Raw genomic sequence first — 15,705 nt, forward strand, 5'->3', positions numbered from 1 at the left:
TTTTTGGTTCTTTTCAGGGAGCTGGAGTCTCTGAGAAGGGTGTACATGTCAGTTTCATGAAAATCCGTTCTAAAAGGCCCGATCAACTTCTCAATCATCCGCTTCCCCTTCACCTCACCCTCCCAGAGCGCCCCAGGCTGCTTCTGAGATCAGAGAGCATAATTACAAACGAGTGGGGACTCTGGGGGCTGGCCTACAGCTTAATTAGCTCCTGTCCCCTGCACTGTCTCTGCTTCTGGGTCTCACGCTTGGGGCATCCTGACTGGTGAAGAAATCAGAGTGGGAGCGTCCCGGCTTGTTCATTCACCTGTTCTGGTTGGTCCCTCCTGACGCTCGCATCCAGGCTTTGCTGCAATTAGGCCCAGCCACAGAGTGGAAAAGGCCTCTGTGGGTGCATCCGGAGCTGGGGAGGGGTGCTTGTCTGAGCCAGCCCGGAGGCAAGGTGCAGCATGGAGTGGAATGTGGAGAGCACACCTGCCTGGCCCAGCCCAGGTCAGGAGGCTTCGGGCTGCAGCTGTGTTTCCGGGGGCGGGGGGGGGGGGGTCGTCTGGCAGGGAGGGCAATGAAGACACCTGGGGTTAAAGGGACTCATACTTAGAAAAAATGTAGAGTAGGGAGGGAGGGCCAGAGATGAGCGCCGCCATGGCCCTTGGGCCGCAGAAGTGCTTTTTCAGCAGGCATCTAGAAAGGGCCCTGGGCCGGGCAACATCAAAGAAAAGTAACTGTACAATCATACTTGGAGACTGTACCTCTCAAAGAAAAATAGAAGCACATAGGTTGACTTTTGGGTCCTCATGACTTAGCTGGCTTAAGGAGTGGGCTGGCACTGAGTTCCTGGCTCAAGGTAAATTACTCTGTTCGAGAGGGCCCTCACTCCTCTCGCTCCTGCAAAGGATCTCTCCTTGGAGGAAGAATCCTGCTTGAAGGCAGAAAAGAGACACCATGAGCTGGACTCGGATACTTGTCCAAGAAGATAATGGGAGAAGAGAAAAGTGATGCCTCCCTGCCTCCTAATCCCCTCTCCCAAGGCCAAGGCCCAGCCAGGCAGGTCTGCCAGGGCTCCAGAGGCATGGGGCTTGCTTAGGACCCACACTGTACAGAAGGGTTTAAGCCACGTCCCCTCCCTCAAAGGGAGGGAGTGAAAAACAAATCTAAAATTTAATGTCTACAAAACATAAAGCTGCTTCTAAGAGTCAACTGCCACTCTAATTGTTATATGAAAACATGTTCAAATATTAGCCAGGGATGTATTTTAATATGCTTGATATAATAAGAAGCGTGTGTGTGCGCGCGCGCTCGTGTCTGACTCTTTGCAACCCCATGGAATTTTCCAGGCAAGAATACTGGTGTGGGTTGCCATTATTTCCTGCTCCATAGGGTCTTCCCAACCCAGAGATCGAACCCGTGTCTCTTTCATCTCCTGTATTTTCCTGGAATTGCTTCCCCCAAAACGAGTTCCCTGGGAACTCTACAAAGCTCTTAACAAAGACCTACCCCTCCCCGGAAAGAAAGAAGAGATGGAAAAGCTGTGAGCCTGCGTGTGTGCTCAGTCATGTCCGACACTTTGCGACCCCGTGGACTGCAGCCTGCTAGGCTCCTCTTGTCTTTGGGATTCTCCAGGCAAGAATACTGGACTGGCTTGCCATTTGAGCCTATCTCATCACTGAAAGGCTGAGGCCTCAGAGACAATGGCCCCTTGGTCTTGGCGGGTGCCTTGGACCAGTACCCGACCCTCCCCTAGTGGGGGATGAACTTCTTTGTCAAAGGGATCCTCAGCTCTCACACCACGAGGTTTCCATACACCTGCTGGTTCCGAGGAGGCCCGTGTTGCAGACCTGGGGCTTTTTCTTTAGGAAAGAAGATTAAGGGGGAGTGTCAGAGTGAGAGATGACTTTTCATCCATCTCCTCTTATCTCAGCGCAGTCCTCTGCCCAGCTTGTACTGAGAATGCCCTTTGTGCCTCCTGGGCTCTGAACCGGGCTGCGTTTTTGTTATATTGTTAGGGAAAGATTTCTTCTGTGCACAGAGGGGAGCCAGCTCGCCCTATTTATATTTCAAACAGGCATTGACTGCCTGCTACTGACCTGCATGCCTGGCAGGTGCTATTTTTAAGGTACTCAGAGGCCGGCAGGGGAGACAGTTATAGCACAAGGAAAGCTGCAGAGGAGGGGTCTGAACAAGGTGCTTCAAGCCGTGGAGACACAGGCATCATTCTAGCGGAAGGTGGGGAGACCTCACAGGGAAGGTGGCTCCGAGCTCAGCCTCCGACCAGGATGGGGTGTCCTGGGTCCAGGCCTGAGAGAGGACAGGGGTCAGGGGTCAGGGTCAGGGGTGTGGGGCAGGAGGCTCAGGCTGGAGAGATGGGTTGAGACCCGAGGGAGAGACCCAACGTGCTGCCCCAGACTTTGAGAAGGTCTCGCCTGGTCTAAGGGAGCTACAGAAGGAATCTAACAAGGGGATACTGTCTCAGCTTCTGGGCTGTGGGGTACAGGCTGGAAGGAAGAGAGATGGGAGGCCTCTTCCACTGGTTGCCTGGGGGCAGCATCATCACAGCTACATCCATACATCAGCTACAACCATAAATAGGTCACCCTGCTGTGCTGACCTTCAAATGTCCCCCATGGCTCCCTTTGGAGCTTGTCTGCCTATAAGCAAGTGATGTTTCTGTTAAAGCTCCAGCTGAGTTTGGTCCTAGATGCAAAGCCCATTGGAAACCCCCAGGCCTTTCTACTCAAGGTGTGGTCCAGGTATCAGGCTCATCGGCCTCCTCTGGGAGCTTGTGAGAAATACAGCACCTCGGGCCCGCACTGGACCCACTGCGTCCGGCTTCTCCAGCTTACCAGGGCCCTGTGTCTTTCTGAGGGCTCCCAGATCAAGTGCTCACTTCCTGGGGCCGCGTGACCTCAAGGATGGTCCCTCCACTCCCAGGCTCAGGCCAGGGAGGCTGAGCAGGACCAAGACTGCCCTCCAGGTGCTAAGCAAGGCTTCAGCCTCGGGTTTTCGGGGTTTTCAAGGCTCCAGCCTGAAGGCCAGCCAGAAGGGGCTCAGTCTCAGGCACAGGGAGTCGGGCGGGTGCAGAATCAAGAAACAAAACAACCCGGGAATGCAGGTGAGCTCATGCCAGAGAGGAGCTGCAGTGAGTCGTGTTGGGGCACGTTTGTGGGTCTCAGTGAGGAGGCAGCCCGTACAGGTGGAGCCATGCGCCCGGACCTGTCAGCACTTATATTATCCGCGATTATCTGGATTTTTTTTTTTTCCATTTGGCCTCAGAGAAGGAGCTGCCACACAAAGAGTTTAGCAGAGAAAAGTCAGTGGCCTCGCACTTGGATAGAACAGTATCCACAGATGCAAAGAATAACCAGTTTAACATGTGAGTGTGCGTGCATATGTATGTGTATGTACAGGGGGTGGGGCTGCTGAAATACGATGCATCTTGTCAAAGGGGAACTTGCAGAGAAGTTTTCTTTTCTGCAGGTTTCAGCGTGAGAAAAGTTTTTCATCTCATGTAGCGCCTTGAGCCTTTGAAAATAATAAAAAGGAAAAGTTTTGAATTAAAATTTATGGTTGAGCCTGCCCTGTCTGGGAGGAGCTGACTTAGTGGGCAAGGCTGACGCCAGGCAGGCTGCAGGGGCTGGGAGAAATTGGACACCAGCGTCCCTGTGAGTGAGGGGGGGCCACCCTCCCTAGGACCCGCACGGTGGCCCCTCTTGGCTAGCCGCTCCGAGCTCCGGCTGCACACCGGATGCTTCTATGGGAGTGTTTCAAAAATGCTGAGGCCTGAGCCATGCTGCAGATTGAGCCCATCTGCTCCTCTGAAGGTGGACATCATTCTCAACAATATTTTCAAAGCTCTCCAGGAGATTTTGGTGTGACACCAGGGTTGAGAACTGCCAAAGATTCCGGAGCTGGTGGAAAGGGAAAGGGAGGGCTCCTAATTTCTGTTGGCGGTGGGGTGGCTTCAGTAGTACATGCCTCTGTGGGTGCAGGAAGGATGATGCTAGCATCCAGCTGTTTGGGAGTTTTATCCGCCTAGAGAGGGCCAGAATCAATAAGGAGGGTGAGTCTGACCAATCCAGAGGCCAGCTCCGCCCCTCCACGTCTCCCGGCTGCCCAAACATTTCCAATTTTCATATAGGAAGCCCTTTTCAAAAAACTGGAACATCTATGATTTTATTTTAACGCGTGTACTAGTTTGCTATTGATGATGTAACCAATCAACATAAATGTAGTGAATGTGCCTGAAACAACACAATCCTCTTACCTTACTGTCCTGGAGGTCAGTCAGCTCGTGGGGCTAAAACCAAGGGGGTCCTGGGGCTGTGCCCCTTCGACAGGCTTTGCTGGGAATCCATTCTTTCCTTTTTGGAATTCTTGAGGCGCCCACTTTTCTTGGCTTGTGGTCCCGTCCTCGAATCCTCTCAGATCTGTTTGTCTCGTGTCTCCTCCTCTGACTTTCTGTTCTCTCTCCCGCTTCTAAGAACCCTGTGATTACACTGGACTCACCAGGAGAATGTCCCAGTTGAAAATCCTTAACTTAATCTTTGGTTAGGGACTATAAAGAAAGCTGAGCACTGAAGAATTGATGCTTCTGAACTGTGGTGTTGGAAAAGACTCTTGAGAGTCCCTTGGACTGCAAAGAGATCCAACCAGTCAATACTGAAGGAAATCAGTGCTGAATATTCATTGGAAGGACTGATGCTGAACCTGAAACTCCAATACTTTGGCCACCTGATTTGAAGAACTGACTCATTTGAAAGACCCTGATGCTGGGAAAGATTGAAGGCGGGAGAAGGGGATGACAGAGGATGAGATGGTTGGATGGCATCACTGGCATGATGGACAGGAGTTTGAGTAGGCTCCAGGAGTTGGTGATGGACAGGGAAGCCTGGTGTGCTGCAGTCCACAGGGTCACAAAGAGCCGGACCCGACTGAGCAACTGAAATGAACTGAACTGAACTGGGGGGAACCTTTATTCCATCTCTAATCACAGTCGCATGAATCTGAAGGGCATTATTACCACCATAGATGAGAAAACGGACGCACACCCAGGGATGGGCTCCTAGATGGTAATGGTGAACCTGCATTCTTGTAACTCCGTCTCGTCACTGCTACATCTTAGCAGCCTCTTCTTGGGATAATCACCCATCTTGACCCTCTAGCCATGGGCCTCATTTTTTCTTTCCATAAAGCCCAAGGTCCCTCCTGTCCTCCTGTGGGGTTGGTTATTCTCACATCCTTGTAGCAGCTTCATGGGCACCCTGTAACTGATAGAAAGCGGTGTCACAGGGGAACGCATTGCTACCACCAGGCATCATGACGGAGCCCAGGAAGTCAGGTTCTCTCTGTGGGTCGGCATACATGGTTCTGGGCTCTTGGCTCCCCTGACTAGGTCTGTATACACACACACCACATACATTTGTTAGAATTCCATCATGATTTATGTACTTCTATAATTAGTCTCTGTCTTTCTCTCTCAACTGTAAACTCCATGAGGACAGAAAATATACTTGTTTTTGCTCCCTAGTGCCTTGGCATTTAGGGGATGTTTAGTAGAAACCTGTTAAATGAAGAAGTGGTTGCCAGTAGTCCAAGGCTTACAGATTCTAAGTAACTACTTTGCCTTCTGGAAGCTATGGTTGATGATATTAATGTTCCCATCTACTGCCTTCCCTGTAGGAGAACCCACATCCCGATTCATTGAAATGTGACTGACTGCAGGGGATTCTTCCCTGCCCTGCTTCCAGGTTTGGCTGTGTGACTTGCTGTGGCCGATGGAATGTGAATGGGTAAGACAGAAGCCACAGCTAAGCAGCATTAAAGGTAGTTACATGGCGTGACCTGGTCTCTTGTTCTTTCCCCTTTGCCAAAAGAACACAATATCCCAAGTACGGTTGTTCCCTCTCAGGACATGTCCCAGGATGAAAAGACACATGGAGTGGAGCCAGAGCGGCTGCCTTGCAGCTCTCAACACGAGTGAGAGTGAAGCTCTTGTTGCTGAAAGCCAATAAGATTTGAGGATCTTTGTTACTGCAGAGTTTAACAAACTCTGACAAATATAGACATCTTTACTAGATGTCTCAGAACACATCCATCTTTCCTTTCTCCCAAATGGAGATCATGGTTCTGCCACCTACAAGTGGTGTGATCTTAAGAAACTCACACAATATCAAATTTTTACAGCAACATATAAAGCTTTTTTCCCAACTTTATGATCAGTGATCATGAAGAATGAGCCCATCATTTGAAACTTGACCCCGTCCATTATAAATCATCTTTGCACACGGTAGTATAATACCAGAGAAAGATATGGTACTTTATCTCTCTTGTTTTCTGCTGGTACCATATGCTCAAGCAAGGGGAAAATCGTCCTGTTGCTTAGCTCGAAGGGAACGATTAAGATTTTTCAAAGATAACTTTATTAAAAATTTTAACAGGAGTAGAGTAGGGAATAAAAATATAAATGCTTAAAATATGAAGGGGTTAAAGATGGAAGTGTTCTGGAGCTGAGATTCCTTGCTGTATAACAGCCAGAGGTACAAGCCAACTCATGGATCTGGAGTCCTTCCCACCCACTCAGCTCCATCTAAGAAAACCAACCCTGAAGCCCCCTTTAGAAGCTCTGGGAGTCTCCTCCATCCCTCCTTCCCTTTCACATTAGGACCGAGCACCAGCTGGTCATGGTGTGATGGCAATGGTGGCAATGAACTTGTCAGTCCTCTCAGTATAGATTGCCACCCTCTTGCCCTCCGAATCCAGAGACCATTGAAAGGTAGGTGGGACACAGTGTGAACAGAGACCCCCAGCTCTTCTTCCAACCTCACCACACAGACAGAGAAGAGAGGGCTATTTCCTCACCCTGCTGGACCTATCACTCAGAGCCCCAAAAATTATAACTTTACTTCCCAGGAGAGTGTAGGTCCTTTGCCCAATCTTCAATCCATAGGTTCAAAGATGACCAAGTCAATTGTTAGAATACCCTTGCAAACGAAAGAAAGAAAGTGAAGTTGCTCAGTCGTGTCCAACTCTTTGCGACCCCATTGACTGTAGCCTACCAGGTTCCTCCATCCATGGGGTTTTCCAGGCAAGAAGACTGGAGTGGGTTGCCATCTCCTCCAGGAGATCTTCCTGACCCAGGGATTGAACCCAGGTCTCCTGCATTGTAGGCAGATGCCTTACCATCTGAGGCACCAGGGAAGTCCCTCCTGTTGTCGATTGTGTGTTTTCAGACTGAATCATAGTGTACGCAGCCTAATCATTGGGTGTGTTTTGGATTGGTCTGAGTTCTGTTGACTTCTACAGGTCAACACGCACCAACTGGGAGAAAGCGGCCCACACATAGGACAGACTGGACTCCCTAGCGGCAATGACCCCATCACTGGTGTCGAGGGAGGTTCCCTTTCCTTGCCAGGCTCCCTCGCCTCTGAGGGGGCGCGGGCGTTATCTAGAGAGAGTTTAGAATATGGGAACATGACTTGCCTCTTTCCTCAGAAATTTAGAAGCTTATTTACAAAGCCCTCCAGTTCCTGGGTCAAAAGGGCTCACCACAAGACCTAAGATATTCCCCCAAATGAGTCAATATTTATCATCTGGGGCCTCAACTCAGGTGGCTTTCTGAGACTGTTTGAGTTCCACTTAACTACTGTACATTGATCATTTGCAGGAGACCTTTCGCCTGCTGGCCCCTTGCTCTTTATTCTACTGAGCAATGGGGAATACACTTGACTTTCAAAGGCTCAACTTGCGCCATTCAAAGGAAAAATGTCCACCTCATTTTTAAGCCCTATCTTGTTCCCCTGCAGTCTGAGTAAACATTACTCACTAGTTGAAGTTACTTAGGCATCAATCATTTCCACTTCAAGGCAGAGGTAAAGAGAACAGAGACGTAAGCGCACAAAAAGATTGAAATTTAACCTCCACCGCTGGGTGCTTTCCAAACTTGTTCAGATTAGTTCTTCAGAAAGAAGCCCCAGAGAACTGACGTTACCTCAAGTTCACTGAAATTCTCTTTCTCTCAAGGATTATACTTGAATTTGAAGCCAGTCTCCTAAAAGCCTCAGGCAGGTGGTCAGCTCGGCTAGTGTGTGAGTATTTGCTTTCTCTCACCTCTTTGGAGTAATTTCCACATGCTGTTGACATTCCTTTCTTCTCTGGTATGCCTCCCCTCAGATGGGTTTCTGACTCAGTGCTTGCGTGTGTCTAAATCGTTTCAGTTGTGTCTGACTCTTTGCGACCCTATGGGTTGTAGCCCACCAGGCTCCTCTGCCCATGGGATTCTCCAGGCAAGAATACTGGAGCAGGTTGCCATGCCCTCCTCCATGGGATCTTCCCTACCCAGGGATCGAACCTGCATCTCTTACGTCTCCTGCATTGGCTGATGCTGCCGCTGCTAAGTCGCTTCAGTCGTGTCCGACTCTGTGCGACCCCAGAGACGGCAGCCCACCAGGCTCCCCTGTCCCTGGGATTCTCCAGGCAAGAACACTGGAGTGGGTTACCATTTCCCTCTCCAGTGCATGGAAGTGAAAAGCAAAAGTGAAGTCGCTCAGTCGTGTCCGACTCATGGCGACCCCACGGACAGCAGCCTACCAGGCTCCTCCGTCCATGGGATTTTCCAGGGAAGAGTACTGGAGTGGGGTACCACTGCATTAGCAGGTGTGTTCTTTACCAGTAGCACCACCTGGGAAGCCCTCTGACTCAGTATCTTCTTCCAGTACAATCTCCTGGTCTACGAGCATCCATGTCCCTCCCTTTTTCCGTCCCTCCTTTACGTCTACCCAGCCTCTGGAAAACAAAACAACAAAAAACCACTAAAAAACCTGACCTCTGTAAGTTCCACTTTCTCTAATCTTATTGACTGTTGGGAGTCATGTTTGGCTCTAAGATGCCAACACTGTCACTATATCAAGCAGAGGATATCGGTTTCTCAGACCACCTGCACTCAACTCACATGGATCTTGTGGAGCACAAAGATTCCCTGAACCTCACTGCCTTTACTGAACTGGACTTTGGGAAGGGGACCAGGGAATCTGTATGTTTCACAAACTCATCATGTGATTCTTCTACCTTGTGAGGTTGGGGATCTGCTAATACTAAGGAGGGAGATGGCTTTGGAGTCAAAAAATACACCCTAGCAGGACCATGTGCTTTACTCTTTACTAGTGGCATGATTTTTTAACAGCTTTATTGAAGTGTCATACACACACCATGCAATGTGATCCTATACTTTGTACCTACAGTTCAGTGGTTGCTGGTACATTCACAGAGTTGCACAATCATTACTACAGTCAATTGTAGAACATTGTTATTACACCAAAAGAGAAACTCTAGGTCCATTAGCAGTCACTCTCCTTTTATTCTTAACCGTTTAGCCCTAAGAAGGGCTTCCCCAGAGGCTCAGTGGTAAAGAATTCTGCGGCAATGAAGGAGACACAGGAGACCTGGGTTTGATCCCTGGGTTGGGAAGATCCCCTGGAGGAGGGCACAGCAACCCACTCCAGTATTCTTGGCTGGGAAATCCCATGGACAGGAGCCTGGTGGGTCACTGTTCATGGGTTCACAAGGGTTGGACATGACTGAAGTGTCTGAGCAGCAGCAGCAGCTCTAATAAATCTCTCATCTGCTTCCTGTCTCTATGCATTTGCCTATTTTAAGTGTTCGTATCAGTTGAATCATATAATAGGAAACTGGTTCTTACATTTACAATGTTTTCAAGGTTCATCCACGTTGTCGTATGTCAGGGCTTTATTCTTTTTTATGCCTGAGTAGTATTTCATTGCATGGATATACCAGTGTATGGGTGAGCTGCCACCGTTCCCTAGACTGACCTTCAGAGCATGAAACAGCTACTGCAAAGCACAGATGGTGCAGTAGCCATTTCAGGCTTTGAATGTTGGTCTAGGGAACGGTGGCAGCCCATGTCTGTGGCACTGCTTCAGACCCACTTTGTTGACACAGCAGCACATGTACCAGTAGCTTCAGCAGCTCAGCTGGGTCTCCTGCTTCAAGTTCTCCAAGTCCTGGGCCAGGTGCCTATGACTTCTATGGCACAGGACACGGTTTCTCCAGCAGGTCACCTACGTCATCAAGGTTGCACAGGAGATAGCTTTCGGTTCCAGTTCCCAGGCAGATCCCAACTGACCCTTGCTCTCCTCTGCTTCACAACAGCCGCCTTTTTGAATCTGCTGCTCTGCAAACCTAATCAACCTCAGACTCGACGCCAGAGGCAACAGCCTTTCAGAGAATGTCCTACCAGTTTCCAGTATTGGGTAACACTCAGTTCTTAAATCCCTGATTCTCCTTCTCTGAGTGAATCCTGGACAGTAAATCACAAGGCAATTATGCTACCTCCCCATCTAGAGAAACCTGGGATTTCTGAAAGGTGGTCTTCCTAGAGAGAGCAAATGTGGTCACACAAAGTTCTTCTCAGATCTAACCCCAGGTTTCCCCATGCAGAGGGAGGTAGGGGGGTCTTCCACCTGCTCCTCCTGTGTTAGGTTCCTGCTGGGACTGTAACTGGGCTTCCCCGGGGGGCGCTAGTGGTAAAGAGCCCATCTGCTGATGCAGGAGGCATAAGAGCTGCGGGTTCTATCCCTGAGTCGGGAACATCCCCTGGAGAGGGAAATGGCAACCCCTTCCAGTATTCTTGCCTGGAGAATCCCATGGACAGAGGAGCCTGGTGGGCTACAGTCCATGGGGTCAAAAAGAGCTGGACAGGACTGAAGCAGCTTAGCACACACACAATGCTGCAATAAATTACCACAAATTCCACGGCTTAAATCCTAACACAGATTTATTATCTTACAGTTCTAGAGGGCATAAGTCCAAAACAGGGCTCATTAGGTTAAAATGAGGAAGTCCTCTGGGCTGTGCTCCTTCTACAGGCTCTCGGGAGACTGTTTCATGGCCACTTCCAGTTTCTAGAAGCCTCCTGCACTGTTTGGCTCGTGGCCTCTTCCTCCATGTTCAAGGCAGTAGCATCTTCAAGTCTTTCTCTGTCTCCCTCTCTCTCATACACACACACTATATATATATATATGTATGTATATATAAAGAATGCATGTGATATATGCATACAACTCAATAATAAAGGCAAACAACCCAATTAATAAATAACTTATAAATGGGCAAAGGGGTTGAACGGGCATTTCTCCAAAGAAGATATACAAATAACCAACAAGCACTTGAAGATGCTTAACCTTCTTAGTCAATAGGGAGATGGAAATGAAAACACAATAAGATCCCCCTCACACAAACTAGGATGGCAACAAAGAAAACAAAAGTGAAAATAACAAGTATTGGTGAGGATGTAGAGAAAGTGGCACCCTCCTCCACTACTGGTGGAAATGTGAAACGGTGTAGCCATTGCATAAAACATTTTGGCGGTTCCTTAGTAAGTTAAAGGCAGAATTACTATACAATCTAACAATTATATTCTTAGGTATAGACCAAAAAAAAACAAAAAAAAAACAGGTGCTCAAATAAAAACTTGCACGTGAATGTTCATAGGCAGCATCATTCACAATAACCAAAAGGTGGAAAGATTCCAAATGCACATCAATGGATAGGTGGATAAAGAAAATAATATATATGCATACAGTGGATATTATTTGGCAATAAAAAGGAATGAAGTCCTGCTACAAGCTACAATATGCATGAACCTTGAAAAATTATACAAAGTGAAAGAAGTCCAATGAGATGGCCACATACTGTAAGGTTTCATTTATATAAAATATCCAGAATAGACAAATCCACAGAGACAGAAAACAGATCAGTGGTTGCAAGGGGCTCAGGGGAGGTGAGACTGGGGAGAACTGCTTAATGGACACATGGTTTCCTTTTGGGCGATAAAAATATTCTAGAATTTGATAGTGATGATAGCTGCACAGCACTGTGGATGGACCGAATGCCACCGAGTCATACACATCAAAATGGCGTAAATGTTGTTTCACACCACATGCACAAGAGTTTCTTTTAAAATTACCTTAAATGTGCTGTAAGACTCCTGCCAGGACTAAGCCCCCAGACTCTGACAATTCCACCAAGGTGTCGCCATTTCTACAACTGGACCCTAAGTCTCGGCTGATCCTACACATTACGAGAGCAACTGCTGTTTTTACCCGTGGGAGGATCCTTCCTGTAAGAGCAGGCCTGCTTCTAGAAATGCAAATAAATTCTCTGCGAATGAAGGTCAGCTCCTCTCAGCAGCCTCTGCTGACCAGAGCATGGCATGGAGACCACAGCAGGGAGTGTGAGGCACAGATTCCAGGAGCTTTTTGAACAGTGCTGGGGACCACCTAAGGCCACCATAGGCACTTCTGACAGCTCCACTGGGGAGCTGAGGACCTTCTGTTTTGTGTTGGCCTTCAGGGGTGGCAGGAGGTGGGGGGGCGGTGAGTGTTCCAGTGTTCCCAAACTACCCCGAACACTCTGCCCAGAGAAATGATTATATTGCTGGAGACGTAGCTTGGCAGAGGTTAGGAAGCTGCCACTGGCCCAGAGTCCAGCTCTGTATTGTCTTCTAGTCACGTGGGACCCCTGAACTCCCCTCACTCTCTCCCTACCCCGCCAAAGGCCCTTCCTGGCTGGTTGTGCAGGTGGAGGTCCCAGCCGCAGGCTGACATGGTTCCCCAGGCACTGCCCCCTCGGTCACCCCTCCTTCCTTATCCTCACATTTGTGATCCACACAAATACTCTCCTTTCATGAACACTCAAATTCAGGCCAATCTCTCCCAGTTTAGGACGTTCACTTCCTGGCCATCTCTCCATCCCGGCCATCATTCTTCTCCCTCACTGTCATCTCTGACCTTGGTCAGTTACATTTCTGTTTCCTTGCTCCCAGGCTATGAGGCCAATGCCTTATTTCATGACACAAGGATCCTCCCAGCCAGCTCCAATGTGTGAGCTGAAAACACCTGCTTCTATATGCTCTCTCAGCAGATAATTTGTGTCCAGGGACAGCAGAAGAGCTAAGGCGAGGGAAGGGAAGGGCAGTTCATTGTCCAGGACCGTTCATCACAATGCGATACAAAGTTCAAGGATGCTGCCAGCCAGGCTGTTTCCCAAGTTGCTGGAGGAGGGGTGCATGCCTAGAGAGGCCTCCGATTTATGAGGCTTTAAGATCAAAACAAGGTCAGGGGGAAAACTGGCAGACATACTGTGAGTCCAAAGTGATTTCAACTAAAACAGGCAGAGAAGATAGAGATTGTAGAAAAGGGAATTTCAGGTTTAGTGTCTGATGTACCAGCTCCTAAAAATAGGCAACCTCTCAGGCTGCAGTTTTGGCTTTCTCTCTGCGTTGTCTCTTTTGGAACTCGCTGTGCAGATGTTTCTGTGCTACGTTTCTACCTGATGGCTGCAAACCCTCTATTTGGAGTCAACAGCATACTTCAAGTGCAGTATATCTCTGATGGAACTCATTCATTGATTCATTCCTTTGCCATGCTTCTCTTATCATTTCTAAACTTCCCAGCATCCTGGCTCCCCTATCCGTTCCATTTCCCACCCCTAGCAGACCGCACCCCCAGCTGCCTGCCAATTCTCAGGATCTCTGCCTACTCGTTCTCCGGATTCCAGTCTACCCTAGACCCCAAATCCAAATTCTCTGAAGCCTGCCTCCAAGCTGTCTGTCCTCGCTACAAGCTGTTAATTTATTTGCTTTTAATTTATTTTTGTGAAAACTGTTATCTCGTTTATTTTGCATCCAGTGTTTCTTAACTATCTATTATGTGTTAGGCATTGTGTTAGGGGCTGGGATTGCAACCGTGAACAAGACTCTTGGGGCTCATGACCTGAAGGAGGAGATAATCATGAACCTAAATTGCAAGGGTGAAAAAGTGCTGTAATAGGAAGGGGGGCTGCGTGTGCCTTGGGCCACAAAAGGACCACAGACCTCAGACTTGGTGGGTCAGGGAAGGCCTCCATTACTTGAAGGATCAAGCTAGATTCCTGAGTAAGGGTTCAAGGTTGCCCATACCGGGCCTATACCTCTTGTCTCACGTGCCATGAAGCATCCACAAGGCTCCTTCCACACAGACCAACACCCTCCTAAACATTTTTTTTTTCATTTTTCTTTCTCCCTGGATTATCCCTGTTCCTTATCTCTATATGTCAAATTACTACTGAGTCTTCAAGAGCCACAGAAACACCACCTCCTCCCCGAAGCCTTCCTTGACTTCTTTACTGCCCTAGTCCCTGTATATATGGCACATTGGAGCCGTCTGTATAGTTCTTCTCTGTGCCATTGAACTCTGGGGGCAGAGACTGCATTCTGTTCATTTTTGACAGCCCCCAAAGACCTTCTTATCATCATACCCTGCACTGAAGCGAAGGTGATGATGAATTAAGAAAGATGCCCGTGTCTGGGAAAAGGTCAAGAGCCAATCCTATTCATCTGTCTGTCCCGGCTTGGGGGTGGGGCTCAGCTTGCACCTGGTAGGTCCATAGCAAACCTCTCCTGACTGACTCTTTCACTCTCCCGTGCACAATCTCAGACTGTGTTGAGACGGAATTAAAGCTCTTGCAAACATAACCAAGTCTTTCTCATATTTGGTGAAGAAGAACTCAGTTTCACTCTGGGTTCATTGCTCTCTGCTATCCTTTTCAGTCCATCCTTCTCTGCTTCTTGCCCAGCTGGCAAACCTTTCCCTCCTAACCCAGTTCTATTTGAATTGACCGCCAGCCCAGCCCATAGGACCTTCTCCCCCCACCCTCCTTGCACTTTGGCCCCTCACCTTGACTTTGTCTTGGAGAAAGTTTAAAAGTTTGGTTTTCTCTGACCCCTTTAATCATTCTCAATTATCTTGATCAGCACATTTACTTTGCATTGTTAAGACATTCTACCTTGAATTCTGACTTCATCGAGGAAGCGGGGAGAGTTGAAAGGAGGACTGTTGATGATGGCTATATTTTATCACGTGTGATGGTCATGGGTTAGACATGCAGCTTGTTGGGGGCCAGCGTTTGGGAGGGGGAAGGACACTAAATACCATAAGTCACAGTGCAAAATATTTTTCAAGGAAACATCAAAGTCTTTTTCCACGGTGTCTTGCCTTGACCCCATTTCACACTGACAGAACACAAACGCAAATTAAAATAAAAATACCAGGCTGGCTCCATGTAGCCAGTTGAGCCGTTGGACTAAGTGACCGATTTTATTGAAGTCACCAAGTGCAAACATTCCAAGATTTATTTTCGTTACTTATAATTTTTTTCTGCCTTCCCACTGGTGGGCTGTTTATTTCTAATACTTTGGTAGGAAAAAACATTCATTCATACCAGTGGAGGTCTTATATGCCAAGCTGCAAACCAGAACGCCTTTTATTGAGGAATAAAAACCCTGGAAAACAGGCTCTAGGGGGCCCCAAGGACGCCAAATTTACAAGCATAGTACAATTGACGCCATTATAATTAGTTCCCCCCAAAAGTCTTATTTTAAGGGCAGAGATCTGAATCTTTCTCTTTGCGCACGAGTATCTCCGGACTAGAGCAAAAACATTACGAAGGGTGAGTCATAGACCAGCTTTGGGCTTTAAAGACTAACGCAGATCCTATAAATCTAACCCACATTCTTTTACTGGGAATGACTGACTTTTATGAAAACCAAGGACTGTAAATCAGAAACCTAAATAGCTTACTTTGCAGCAGATAAACACAGATTTATGTAGTGGCTGAGCCCTAACTTAACCCTTTCATGGTGCCACAGAGGACCTG

Source organism: Budorcas taxicolor, chromosome 23 (genome assembly GCF_023091745.1).
Source record: "Budorcas taxicolor isolate Tak-1 chromosome 23, Takin1.1, whole genome shotgun sequence".
Taxonomy (NCBI): Eukaryota; Metazoa; Chordata; class Mammalia; order Artiodactyla; family Bovidae; genus Budorcas; species Budorcas taxicolor.